The sequence below is a fragment of the Dreissena polymorpha genome, chromosome 16 (genome assembly GCF_020536995.1).
Source record: "Dreissena polymorpha isolate Duluth1 chromosome 16, UMN_Dpol_1.0, whole genome shotgun sequence".
NCBI lineage: Eukaryota > Metazoa > Mollusca > Bivalvia > Myida > Dreissenidae > Dreissena > Dreissena polymorpha.
This window is the reverse complement of record NC_068370.1, coordinates 46,755,243-46,770,445: the sequence shown is the minus strand read 5'-3', so window position 1 is coordinate 46,770,445 and position 15,203 is coordinate 46,755,243.

The window sequence follows — 15,203 nt, the reverse complement described above, 5'->3', positions numbered from 1 at the left end:
TTCTCTGCCAAAGATCTATACACGTTCAGCCTCGTTCTGAAATTCGACGCGTCACGTGATATCTAAAAATAGCAACAGCGGAAGAATTGTGAAACTGTTCTATAGAAACATTCACCTAAAAATAGCATGTATGAACGTATGAATGAACGAACGAATGAATAAATAATGGTATTCTATTTCGAATTTACAGAAAAAAGGGTTGGGTCCCGCTATATTAGCCGGGCTACTACCAGACGGCTGTTCACGGGCGCGATCCCACTACTGCTCGACACGGGAACTTTTGCCTGCTGTGTTTCCACCCTGGGCCGGTACGTTCCTCCTTAGTCAACCTGGAGTCCCCGGGTTCCCCCGAGGGTCCCATATTGATGCCGAGCTTAGTGCGGACGCCCGATCGACACAGACGGACCTGACAGTAGGGCTCCCGGCCTCAAACCGTCCCCAGACCCCGGCCTCCAAGTAGCTGGATTACAAGAGCACGCCACAACTCCCGGCCGATAGACGATCTAGATAACTGAGATTATATCAATTTCATTTGGAGATGATTTTTTTTTTGTCTTTCAATATTTACACATTCAAAGATATTATTTTTAGTTTATTGTAGATTTTGTTTTGCTTTAATAAAACTGGAAAGATAACAGTCAATATATTATAAAGCAGTCAATAGTGATTGTCGACGTGTCGTGTTTCGTCACCACTTTGTGGGCACAATTCTAACTTAAACATTGATAATTTTACGCATGTCAGTTCACATAGCCCGGGGATAACATTATATCGTGTGAGGTTACGTGACGACTGTACTAGTATTATTAAAAACTGGTTTGCTTTATTATTTACAGTTAAGCTGAAACAATATACATTACTTCATTATATTTATTGATCTTTATAATTTTATTTTTCAAACGTTGAAGGTCACTAAACGACAAGCTTTCATACAATCATCATGAATCACGTCAAATTTAAAGAAAAACAAAAATTCTGTAAGACACGACATTTTTGGATAGAGACATTTACAATAACTAAAACTTAAGAGGTAAAAGTATTATTAAATTGAAGTTCATCTGTATTTAACACAAAGTTTTATTAAATTTTTAACAACTTACTATGCAAATAATAATGTTCAAACAAAAGATCCATGCACATACACAAATCAATTGCTGCCCACGGTAGATGTGCCGTTGTTACTACATTATACATTATACAGATCAAAATGCATTTCTTATTTTTGTAAACATGGGTTCCGAGAGGTAAAATACATTAATTAACATAAACTTAAGAACTTTTGTCTTTAAACAAATCTATGCGACCAATCACACCGATTAAAAATCTTACGATTTCATCTACATATGTGAGATTTTGATAAATTCTAAATAACTGAATTGTTCAATATTCTTAAATGTATTTGTGTTTATCATAAAACAATATTTAAATTGTTATATGAAGTTTCGGTCTAAATTTAAAATTAAGCGCTACCGTCTTCTAATATTAAACGAAATACAACGAAATACAAGTAAAATGTAAATTAAGGGGACATAACTTGCACAGTCAGATTGAATGAACTATTAAACTATTTAATGGTATAATTACAGCAAGCAAAAGATACCATAAAGTTTATCATTAAAATTTAATTAAAAAAAAAAATCAACATTTCAGACGTTTCTACAAATCCGAAATAGGGAGTTCGTATTAAAGTTTGACATTTTATATGTAAGTTTATATTATCATATAATAATTGTATGAGAACAAATTATAATTAACCTTTAATACATCTTTTATTTGGCGTTCTGTTTCTTAACAAATCTGAACACATGTTTACAAACCGATCCGGAATGGACCTTAAAAAGGTACTATAACATTGAACACTAAACTCTACATCCGCATTAAAGCATATTAACGCTACTTTAACATTGTCATCCCGAAATAAACATACAATTAAATTTGTTTGTGAATTTGTGTTCAGATATCGGCTGCATTGTACTTATGGTCAGTCATCATTTTATGTTATGCTTCAGTCACGCTGCTGATCAAGTTACTTCGATATATACGAACGGCACTTCGATAAAATAGAAAAACAAAAGCCACGTGCGAGAGGTAAGGTTATCAGGTTTTTTATATTCATATCATGAACATGAGTTGGTGGAGTTTATAAAGTAAAGAATGTCACGGAAGAATGGTATTTTTTGCAAAACATGCGGATATTCCAGCGGAAAGAATTGAAGGATGTTTACTCATTTGAAGAAACTCATTTTTCATCAATATTTTGAAACGGTTTCTCGCGGTTCCTCAAATGTTCTCATAACTTACTGATGATAAATTAGTTCTTATCTAAAAACGTATATGTTCTTTGAAATGATAATGACGTTTTAAATGACTTTTAAATTTTAAAGAAGGACACCATTGTTTTGCGTTGAAATTTTATCAAAATATCTTTGTTTTTTATCATTGATAGTAAAATAATCGTCGTATACAAAAGTGGTTTAATTCTTGAAGTTGATTTTCAGATTGATATAAACAAATATGTATGCAACGCCTTTAACATGTGAATTTCCTCAAATACGTAAGTAAACTACACATTCGAATGTTATAATATTTACCCATTTATGCCCAGTGGACTCTCCCATCCTTCTAAATTGGATCAATTTATTTCTAAAATTAGGGATGTCTAGTATATTTATTTCAGTATGTAGAATATTTCTTAAAAAAATTTCTTTAAGCAAACAGCGCAGACCCTGATGAGACGCCGCATCATGCGGCGTCTCATCTGGGTCTACGCTGTTTGCCAATGCCTTTTTTCTAGACGCAAGGCATAAATGGGTTAATAGACATATTGATCTTTTTACTTCGAATAGTTAACACGATATTTACTTATTTCTAAGTATCGTTATTTTTTAATATGTACTGTTTAGCTTCTTCATAGTGATTTTCGGTTGAATTGTAGCGTCATTTGTTTTTAAATTCCACCGTTTTTCCGCGATTTTTTTTCTCCGCAATACGAAATGTTATACCAGTTATCGGCAAATGATGTTCTGTGTCTGGAAACCTAATTAACGGACCATAAATGCAAATGAAACCTGAAGAATTCACCTCTCGCACTTGGTTTTTGTTTTTGTATGTCATTAAAGTAACATCCGTATATCGAAGTGTATTGAAAATCATAATTTATATTACAATCTGATCAGACAATCAATAGGTAGGTTTTTTTTCTTCAAAAAACAACAAGATAAAAAAACTGGTTAACACCAGAAATCAAAAGTATCATGGCAGATATGTGACATGTTTGGTATTACATTGTTAGCTGGTGCCCACTGATTGACAGCACTTCTGCCACGTGCTACTGGTGGTTATGTTGCCATGCGCATTTGCAAAACTCGTTATAAGAATACATGAAAGAAGACCACCAATAAACAAATGTTTGCTAATACGTAATTTTCTGCCTTATTCTGCTGATAAACATCGGTGTTACACTTGTTTCCGGTACAGCATTTGGAACAAGACGTGACGTCAATGATGACGCTTGAAAATTGTCAGAGAATGGCGAAGTGCCAATAAACTACTAGAACAGCTCCGCATATACTTCGTTATGGATCAATCTATAGTAACGTTAACCTGGAAATAACATTCGTTAAGATCTTTCTTCAGGTCAATGGATCTACAAACAGACAGACAGACAGACAATCAGACAGACAGACAGAAAGACACACAGACAGACAGACAGACAGACAGAAAGACAGACAGACAGACAGACAGACAGACAGACAGACAGACAGACAGACAGACAGACAGACAGACAGACAGACAGACAGACAGACAGACAGACAGACAGACAGACAATATGAGGACTATAATAATTTTGGAGTGACACTATACAAGTATAATAATTGGAATGTTCCAATTCATATAGCCCGGGAATTTATCATTCACAAGACATCGTTTGCGAAAACAAAACTTTGATAAATAAACAGTTAAAATTTGTTTAAATTATAGCTTTTCAAATAAGTTTGTTAATCATTCATTCACAATTCAAGTAACTAACTTTCAGAGTATTTAATTGTTTTGCTTCTGCATTCTTATTTTGTTTCTTGTAAGAGATAGCGGTTGTATGTTTTCAGTGACATGAGGCGTGAATAAAAAAGATCATATTCACTTAAAAAGAATATTATTCACATATATGAATAACCCAGCATGTGTCTGTCGAATGGTTGCACGAGTCACTCGGATAGGAGGCGGAAGTGTCACCGCACGTGCTGTCGGAGTTGTTGCATGTGTAACACGTCATACCCTATAAGAAAATGAGGTAAACAGCTTTGGGAGTCTATAAAAAAAATGGACCCACTTTCAAAAAGGATATAATACTGTACATATAAAGACATTCGTATATGTGTATGTCGCCTGCATTAAATGTTCAAAAACACACCCAATACACACATAAAATAGAGCTACAAGACAATATATACTGAAGTCAAATAAACAAAAATGAGTATTTCCTCTCTGCAATATCACATGATGTTGTACAGTAAAATCAGAGTTGAACTGTACTGTCGCTTCGTGCAAAATTGATTTTCTTGTGTATCCTCACGCGATACTAAACAGCTCTGGGAAACCGGTCCTAATGAGTGTGCGATCAGTGTCCTACCAGATTAGCCTATGCAGACCACAGAGGCTTATCGGTGACGACGCTTTTCGCCTAGAGTAGATTTTTGTTAAGAAGATGCTTTCTTTAAACGACAAATTCCCTGAAAGCGAAAAGTATCGTCCTAGTTTAGCCTGTGCGGACTTCGCTTGATAATGTGGGACGACATGTTACGTATGTGCATTAAGCCCCCTTTTATTACATAGAGCGCGTTTCATTATTATAATATCTACCAGTTAGCTATAATTTGAGGGGAAAAAAGAGCATTACATTAGAGTATATAAACCTTTACAAAATGGTCATAAATATCCAATATATTAGGACAAATAAAATTACATATGTTACACAAATTTTACTCGAATAGAAAATGAAAGAATACGATGTACATGCGCAAATTCACAACAATTATCTTACCCCTGATAAGCGTGTAAAAAAGCGACATATTTAATAGCATGTTAAATCTCAATCATAAGAGCTTATTTGAAAATGATAAATGTATATGTTATGGGTATATGATAGCATGTTATGATAGCATGTTATGATAGCATGTTATTTATGTTAACAATCTTCGTAATCCGCTAACACTGACAGCTTTCGTCCAGGAGCAAAACGTTTAAAGGGGCATTTTCACAGATTGTGGCATGTTTTGAAGTTTGCCATTAAATGCTTTATATTGATAAATGTTAATATTGGATATAAAATCACCAGTAAAAAATCAAGAGTAAAATTTAAAAAAAAAATTAAAAAAGTTTACCCTCAGCAGGGCTCGAACCACTGACCCTTGGAGTCCTGGAGTAAAAAAGTCTCCGACTTGGACCACTCGGCCATCATTCCAGATACAATGACAGGTGTATTTTATACATGTAGTTGTACATTTAATAAAACTTGAAAAATACAGATGAACTTCAATTTTATAATACTTTTACCACATAAGTTTTTGTTGTTGTAAATGATTTTATCCAAATATGTCTTGTCATACAGAATCTTTATTGTGTCTTAAAATTTGACGTGATTGATTATGATTGCATTAAAGCTTCTCGTTTATGGACCTGAAAATTTTGAAAAATAAAATTATTAAGATCAATTAATCAAATGAATGAATGTATTTGTTTTTATTTTACTGTAAATAATAAAGCAAATCAGTTTTTAATTATACTCGTAAAGTCGTCAAGTATATACAAATGAAATCATGTTATCCCCGGGCTACATGTATGTGCACTGGCATGCGTAAAATAATCAGGTGTTCAGTTAAAATTGTGCCCACAAAGTGGTGACGAAATACGACACGTCGGCATTTACCATCGACTGTTCTCTTTTCAGTTTTAAACTATCCATATTAAAGCAAAACAAAATCTACAATAAACTAAAAACAATATCATTGAATGTGTATATATTGAAAGACAAAAAAGTTTCATCTCCCAATGAAATTGATAAAATCTCAATTATCCAGTTCGCTTCTCGGCCGGGAGTTGTGGCGTGCTCCTGTAATCCAGCTACTTGGAGGCCGGGGTCTGGGGACGGTTTGAGGCCGGGAGCCCTACTGTCAGGTCCGTTTGTGTCGATCGGGCGTCCGCACTAAGCTCGGCATCAATATGGGACCCTCGGGGGAACCCGGGGACTCCAGGTTGACTAAGGAGGAACGTACCGGCCCAGGGTGGAAACACAGCAGGCAAAAGTTCCCGTGTCGAGCAGTAGTGGGATCGCGCCCGTGAACAGGCGTCTGGTAGTAGCCCGGCTAATATAGCGGAACCCAACCCTTTTTTTTATATATTTTGATTACATAAATATGATACAAATGAATAAAATATAAAGCTATACTAATTTAATTCTTGGAATGTTCACGTTATTTATTTGCCTACTTATCCACTTACCAAATGCCCAAACACACCCTCAAACAAACCATATATCCACACACCTACTCATTCAGGGTTTAAATTTATTTATACATAGTTTTTAATTTATTCATATTTATACATCTATGTATTTATTCATTTTTTATAAGATTTGCGAAAATTTGCAAATCTGAAACAATTTTTTTTAAATTTATTAAAACGTGAAAAGGCCCCTTTAAAGCGAGTATGCACGATTTTCTCATATATTTATGAATTTATATAAAATGTGTAAAAAAAACTTATTCTACGTATATTTCAATATAAATTAAAATAATTAAATTGTACGTGATTCGTGATTTTACATCCAGTAACACTCCAGGCTAAGGGGAATGCTTAAAATATCAGTAAAACATGGATAATTATCAACCTTAGTCAGTCAAAAAATACATCTTTAAATTTAATTCTTTTAATAACATTATGCGAAAATCTGTACACAAGTGTCACATGTTTAGTATGTCAATTATCGAATTTTTGGACAGTAATTATTATTTTTCAATACTAGTATCAAAGTATTTGCCTATATGGTTGATAAGTGTTCTTTACGACGGAACTTGGATGATTGGGTATTTTATACTCCTGAACTCTCTATGATGCTCCGGTAACTTACAATGGCATATTTCTGGTGTGTATTCGCCTGTGGCTTGATTAACGTGCTGGGTATAAACCTATATTATATGAACATAACAAATATATGCCAAGTGCTTTAATGCGGATGTAGTTATGCTATAGTACCTTTTCAGGTCCATTCCGGATATGTTTTGTATCTTCAGATTTGTTTAGAAACTGAACGCCTAAAAGATGTTTTTAAGGTTTATAATAATTTGTTCTCATGAAATTATTATATGATAATGAGTCTACTTTACTTCATATAACCAATCCTCGTAGTTCCACAAAATATAACAACAACAGAACTCTCAAAATTATTTATTCGTTTCGCGTTGCAACGCGTTATAATTTTCGATTTTAAAATCGTCAAAAGAAGAATATAATGGCTATTTTAGAGCATTGTAAATGTTCAGTATTACTGTTTCCTCACAAATATCATAACTAAAACGAAAATTCGCGAATCTGAAACAACTTTTTTCAATTTTGTCAATGTACCCAAACGTGAAAAGGCCCCTTTAACAAGAGATTAAATGGGTAATGTAACGCTGGGTATTTAGACGAATAACGTAAAGATTTTATTTAAAAAAAATCACTAGTATATACATAAACTATACATTTTCGTTAAATATATTAACTACAAAGTACAGGTATATCCATTAAACAAAGTGGATATTTGTATGGAGAACGGCAATTACATGTATAAGAAACAGCATGATATATAAACCGTATGAAACAAACTGGACAAGGTTGGTCAAAAAGAGGAAAACAATCCAAAATTTAAACATAAATCCTCATATGACATGTTTATATCATAACTTATTTAACAACGTCAAGATAACCTGAATATTGCGTCGTACTCACAGACGACGAAGTGACATTTATAGAGTTTACAGAGACCGTTGGTGTTGTTACTGTTGAACTATTTGGTGTTGTTTTTGTTGAGCTATTTGTTGTTGTTTTTGTTGAACTACTTGGTGTTGTTTTTATTGAACAATTTGTCGTTGTTATTGAACTATTTGGTGTTGTAATTGTTGAACTATTTGGTGTTGTCATTGTTGAACTATTAGGTGTTGCTACTGTTGAACTCCCTGGAGTTGCATTCATTGCACTATTTGGATTTGTTATTGTTGCAATGTTGGTTGTTGTTATTGTCGAGCTATTTGATGTTGTTACTGATTGAAACGATGATGAAGAAGCTGTGGAAGTGGACGCAACTGTGACTGAGTTAGTACTATTGCTGATAGTTGTTGACGATGTAGACGCTGAGGTGGGTTGCGATGTTGGCGAAGAGATGATGTGTGTTGTGTCTGATGTTGGCGAGGAATTGGTGGACTGTGTTCCGTTTGGAGGTCCAGGTGCTGTTGTTAAAGTTGCTGTGGCGCTTGTTGTTAAACAATTGCCCCAGAAACTCGTGTATATCGTCGCACAAAGGAAAACTGAAAAAAAGTAACTTGTATGCTAGTTAAAATGATAAAATAATGATAATAAATACGGGGGTGCTGGATATATTACCAAAAAGTATTTTAAATTCAATTTGATTGTACAGTAAGAAATATGGACATTTTGAATTTGCAAGCTATAACAATGCTATCGTTTTTCTTCATATATTTAGATAAAAATGATGTCTGATTTTCTTTTATTTATTATATTCTTATATGCCGTCATTATTCGTACAAAAGGGCACATGATATCACTTTCCAGCAAAAAGCCAAACTTGAAAAGTATGTATAGTGCATTCTGAGGACATATGAAGTCCTAATACTATACCAAAGTGACATGTGTCAAAAAAAAATTAAAACGAAGAAGAATTAAAATATGGTTTAAATCTTTGGTTACTATCATAAAATGTATTTAGTTTTGCTTATAAAGATTTGCCGTGTTTCAGTTATAACAATGAACACAAAATCAACATTATTAACAGTAAACTCAACCTACCTCCGAAGGTTGAAAGGCCACGCATGTTTGCCATTGTATCCCAATTAAATGCTGGTACTGACAACATACGGTGCTATCTTTCAAACCCGTCACCGCTGTCAGAGTGTACACAGAATAAATAAACCAATCCAAATTATTTTACTGAATTCGTTTTAACATCTAGATAACCCGTTGTTTTATTTGCAAGCACGTAACCGATTTCGTTCTTAGAAATACCGAAAGGGAGAAGTACTGTTTTGTTCGATTGTGACAATATTTTAGTTCGCCTGCAGCTTAGAAAATCTCGCGAATCAGTGGCCAATCATGCATTGGCCTGATAACAATTATGCCATATAATACAAAACATTTCCTTGACCAGAAAAATGCGTCAACATGACACAAAAAGGACTGCCGGTTATAGTCCTAATTGGCATCTTATGAATGGAAAATGTTTAAAGAAGCAGCCGTTGCTACGATGATAGCGTGATTACAAAGAAAATATTTCAAAAATCGAAACAGAAAGCTGGCCAATTATTTACTTTCGACTTGAAATGCTGAAAGATATCTCTGAATTTGATTGATGTCCAGTCGAAGTGTCCAATTCCGCCATCTGTGTCGTAAATCATCAGAATTTCCTTATCAGAATATCGAATGGATTGGGATTTCTCTTTCTCGACCAATCATTTTCCATATTTATGCCTTTGAATATTCTTCATTAAACAGTTTCTAATATTTTTTTCGAACACATCCAATCAACACAATTAATAATAGTTAATTTCGTGTCAGTAACGATGTTTTATAATTGTGAACATCATTTATTGGAGATAATTATTCGAATTGGTTTAAATAGTTTATATATATATATATATATGAAAAATTTCGAAGTATAACCATAAAACAAGATAACCCACACAAAAACTTGATGTACGTTATCGAGCACGTTGTCGAGAATATAATTGATTTTGCAATCATTTAAAAGCAAGTTTGACCATGACGAATTAAAATATTTCATCATGACCATATGTTGCGCAATGACCTTGATGAATGACCTTGACCTTTGAGATTATAGGACATGAACAGTGCGAGCAATACATCGTTTCCAAACGGTAAATATTTGTGTCAATAAGCTATTTTAATCTTTTAGCAATTAATTAGTATGCTACAGTTCTTACAAGCTGTATAATGCCAAAGTTTGACATATGACCTCGTCGAGTGACATTGATCAATGAGCTAGAGATGCGGGCCCTACACGCAGCTCGCTGTCTAATCGCGTTGAACATGTCCCGTACGTTTTTTTTCATACAATTCACCGTCCCTACAAGCTCGTACGGCTTACGCACATACACCAAACAATTGTGGTACGCCTTATCAAGCTTAAAATTTCTGCAAAAACATCAATGTCTTTTATCAATTATTCGATTACTTAAACGTCATGTACAGTATTCTGACATTTCTATTCATACTTCATACGGTCAATCGTTTTGCTTGTAATAAGTAATTAAACAAGAGATGTGTTTGTCAGAAACACAATGCCCCCTAATGCGCCGCTTTTTTTGCTGACCTTTGACCTTGAAGGATGACCTTGACCTTTCACCACTCAAAATGTGCAGGTCCACGAGATGCACATGCATGCCAAATATCAAGTTGCTATGTTTAATATTTCAAAAGTTATTGCAAAACTTGACTGTAAGGTTTAAGTTTTGGGACAGAATGACGGAATGACAGACATGCAAAAAATAATATGCCCCCAATCGAAAGTTATGAAAATTTACCTTTCACCACTCAAAATGTGCAGCTCCTCGTGAAGTAAGTAAAAGATTGAATGGAGAAATTATTTTTTGATTATTTTGACCTTTGACCTTGAAGGATGACCTTGACCTTTCACCACTCAAAATGTGCAGCTCCATGAGAAGTAAGTAAGAGATTTAATGGAGAAATGATTTTTTTAAATTATTTTTGACCTTTGACCTTGAAGGATGACCTTGACCTTTCACCACTCAAAATGTGCAGCTCCACGAGATGCACATGCATGCCAAATATGAAGTTGCTGTGTTCAATATTTAAAAATTTATGATAAAACTTTAAGAAAGAAAAATACAATGATATTTGACCTTTGACCTTGAAGGATGACCTTGTCTTTGACTTTTCACCACTTAAAATGAGCAGCTCCATGAGATACACATGCATGGTCAAGTTGGTATGTTCAATATTGCAAAAGTTATCAAACTTTAACCAAGGTTAAAGTTTTGGACAGAATGACATACAGACAGGACAAAAACAATATACCCCCGATCTATCGATCCAGGGGCATTAAAAGTCATGTTATTTTGTTAACATATATAAATTATTGTAATTTTTATTGCATACATGATTCTGCGAATGTTTGCTTAGTTGACCTTTCAATTCAAGTCTTTCATTCACCACCATCCTTCGCTCATAAAGAATAAAAGAGCCAATGCCATATTACCTTAATTTATTTCCCCAAGATGATTAGATAACATAATAACAATCTAAAAACCATAAACTGATGTCACACATACATTGGCAAACACAAGAAAATATTATTGGAACCCGAAATTTGATGAATATCAATAACAACAGCTTATAGAATATATGCTGTGATTTTTTTCTTAGCCAACCTCAGACTGAGAGTACAATACTTTACTAAATGAGCTGGCCGTGCAGTCCTCTACCAAATGAGCTGGCCGTGCAGTCCTCTAGTGGACAGTGACAGGTATTCACAAAGTTTGTAAGGGAATCTAAACTTAAAGGGGCCGTCCAACAGATTTTTGCATGTATTGACGCTTGTCATTAAATGCTTTATATTGATAAATTTAAACATTTGAACTAAAAATCTTAAGTAAAAAAAAAACATGAATACAATTTTAAAAAAGTAAAAAAGTAACCCTCAACAGGGTTCGAACCACTGACCTCTGGATTCCTTGAGTCCTTGAGTAAAAAGCCTCCCGCCTAGACCACCCAACCATCCATGCTCATGATTAAAGCGGATGTATTTTTCAGCTATATAAGCAATCCTTCTAGTTTCCCAACATATCGTTTCGCGTCGATACAACGCTTTATCTGTTGGACGGCCCCTTTAACACTTTGCCACTTAGATACGTGTTTTGACGCCTGCGTAGGCGCTTAGAAAGTTACATTTAATTAAAGACTTTTCTTACTAGATTCAAGTTTCAAAGGCTTCATTTCAAACTCTTAGATACTGATGGGCAGCAAACAGCATAAAACCGAAACAGACTGCGAGTTACTTGTAGGCTGTTCTGGTTTTATGCTGTTTGCACATAGCAATTTTCACTTTGCTTCTGAGTGGGAAAAGCCATTTTACTTTGCTTCTGAGTGGGAAAACCATTTTCACTTTGCTTCTGAGTGGGTTACTTTGCTTCTGAGTAGGAAAACCATTTTCACTTTGCTTCTGAGTGGGAAAGGGTTAAGATGAGCTCAAGTGAAAATGTCAAATCAAATGTTCTATATTAAATTCTATGATTTGTGTGTTTTGCTTACATAATTTAATATAAATATAACACTAACACTAAACAGATGGCGCCATACTGAATTTAAGGAATGTCCTTCAGTTTTCCCTATGGAGCTTTGTGTATATAACCACAGCTTCACATGTAAAGACTTAATTGTAAAACTACTTTATCTGATGAAGAATGTTCAGCAGATACAAAAGTTAAGTGCTCAATAAACAATTAATAAAATTAAAGTTAAATAAAGTTACAAATTATTCCAATTTTAATGCTCTGCTAAAGGCCTATTGCAATTGTGAACATTAACATAAAATCAATCATCAAGCGCTTCACAACATAAATATATATATACGCCATTTAAAGGGACAGATAGTGACCATACTACAAAAGCATGTTTCTGAAAAACTTTACTGCCAGAATAAAACTAAAGAGGCAAATAATTTTTTTTGTTATACTTCTCATATGATGATTCTTACTATGCATGTGCACAAAGTTTGACCATAGTACATTGTGCTTAGCTGTTAGTTTTTTTTCAGCTTATTTTTATATCATTTACAACAGTGTATTTTATAGTTGAGCGATACAGCAAGTTATTGAAAGCGTTAAACGTATGCATGATTTAATCGTTTACTGAAGTGACACTTTGTTAAGTTAAACATAAGATGTTTCCAGAAAACAACAAAAGTACACACTTACTGGATGTTAACTATTTCAGACAAAAATGTTCAAACAACAACAACACCACATAATTAAACTGATACATGTAAAACATATTTCATTTATCACATACAAGTTACTAATCATACAAGTTCAATGTACACAATGATAGAGAAAATTGATAAAATGCAATGTAAAATACCCCGTGTAACCGTAATTGGCTGAACTTGTGAGTGTTATCGCCTAAAACACAAGATTTTTCTGATTTTATATACACAAGAATACAATTAATCCCGGAAACTTCCAAACTTTTTCTTAGAATATAAAGTAAACAGTTTGATGCAGTGGAACTTGTTTATACTGTATGTATGATTGAAAGTGGCAAACATTTTACTTATAAAGAGGGCTCTATTATATTTGCTAGATCATATTTTTGCTGTTTGGAAATTTCCAGGATGAAAGGTTTTTAAAGTAATTCTTATGTATATATTTTATTTACAATTTCACATTTCAACATATTCATATGGACTTTAAAAATAACGCATCACTCCTAGCGATGAAGCACTCACATTTAAACCAAACAAAAAATGAGCTAAGTTATGCCAAAATGGGTTTAATGACATACCCGAACAGCGTAGCTCCAGACAAGCATGCACATTTGCAGTAAGGTCCAGAGCTACGCTGTCAGCCAACGAGACCACGAAATCTTGGCTGACTTGAGGCACACATGGTAGCTTCTTACCAGAATGCTCAAACAGGTCTGCAGCTTGCTGGCCGCATATAGCAAAACAACTCCCCACTCTCAAATTATAAAGTAATGATTTAATAGCACAACCCTTTTAACCCTTCAGACGTCAATTTTTAACTGGGCTAACTTTTATCAGTTTACAAACAATGAATATAGTTCAGAACCTTTGCAATTTCGCAAGATAATAGAAGATACTTTTTAAAACACATCAAAAATTTTTTCAAGATTTTTTAAACATTTACAACAGAGGAACAGTAAAAAAACATTTGGAAACAAGAGCTGTCAGAGGACAGCGCGCTCGACTATTTGAGTGCTTGACAGTATAACGTAAGCCATGATGGGGAAATTGTTCATATTCAATAATTTATTAGAGGATCTTTCAAAAATAAAAAAAGGAAAAAAAAATTTTTTGGGGGGGGGGGGGGGTAGTGGGGGGGGGGGTTGAAAGGGGTGTATAATGTGGGGTGTGGTCATTTATTAGATTATCTTTCCAAAATAAAAAAGGAAAAAAAAATTGGGGGGGGGGGAGGTGGGGGGATTCTGGGTTGGGGCGTGGGGTATTGTTTGGGTGGAATCCATTGTGGTATTCAGGTAAGTGTTGTTTTGTCAAAGTATTAATAAAATCTGATCATAAATAAAGAAGTTATGGAAATTTAATTATCTAAGTATAAAAGGGGCCATAATTCTGTCAAAATGCTTGATACAGTTGTCTGCTCTTGTTTATGGGTTGGGGTCATGTTGGTTAACAAGTATGCAAAATATGAAAGCAATATGTCAAGGGACATTGGATATATTTGGGGTAGTCCGCAAACTATAACATAGATTTATCAATAATATGCATATTCTAAGTATAAAAGGGGCAATAATTCTTTCAAAATGCTTGATACAGTTGTCTGCTCTTGTTTATAGGTTGGGGTCATGATGGTAAATAAGTATGCAAAATATGAAAGCAATATGTCAAGGGACATTGAAAATATTTGGGGTAGTACGCAAACTTAAACATTTGCTGCATATTGTAAGTGGAAAAGGGGCCATAATTATGAAAAAATGCTTGATAGAGTTGTCTGTTCTTGTTTATAGGTTGGGGTCATGTTGGTAAACAAGTAAGCAAAATATGAAAGCAATATGTAACGCTAAATGAAACGCCGACGCCGGAGTGAGTAGGATAGCTCCACTATATATATATTTCATATATAATAGTCGAGCTAAAAATACAAACACACTTAAGAAGAAACCACACTTACAGATCAGTTGAGCCTTTCCCAACAAAG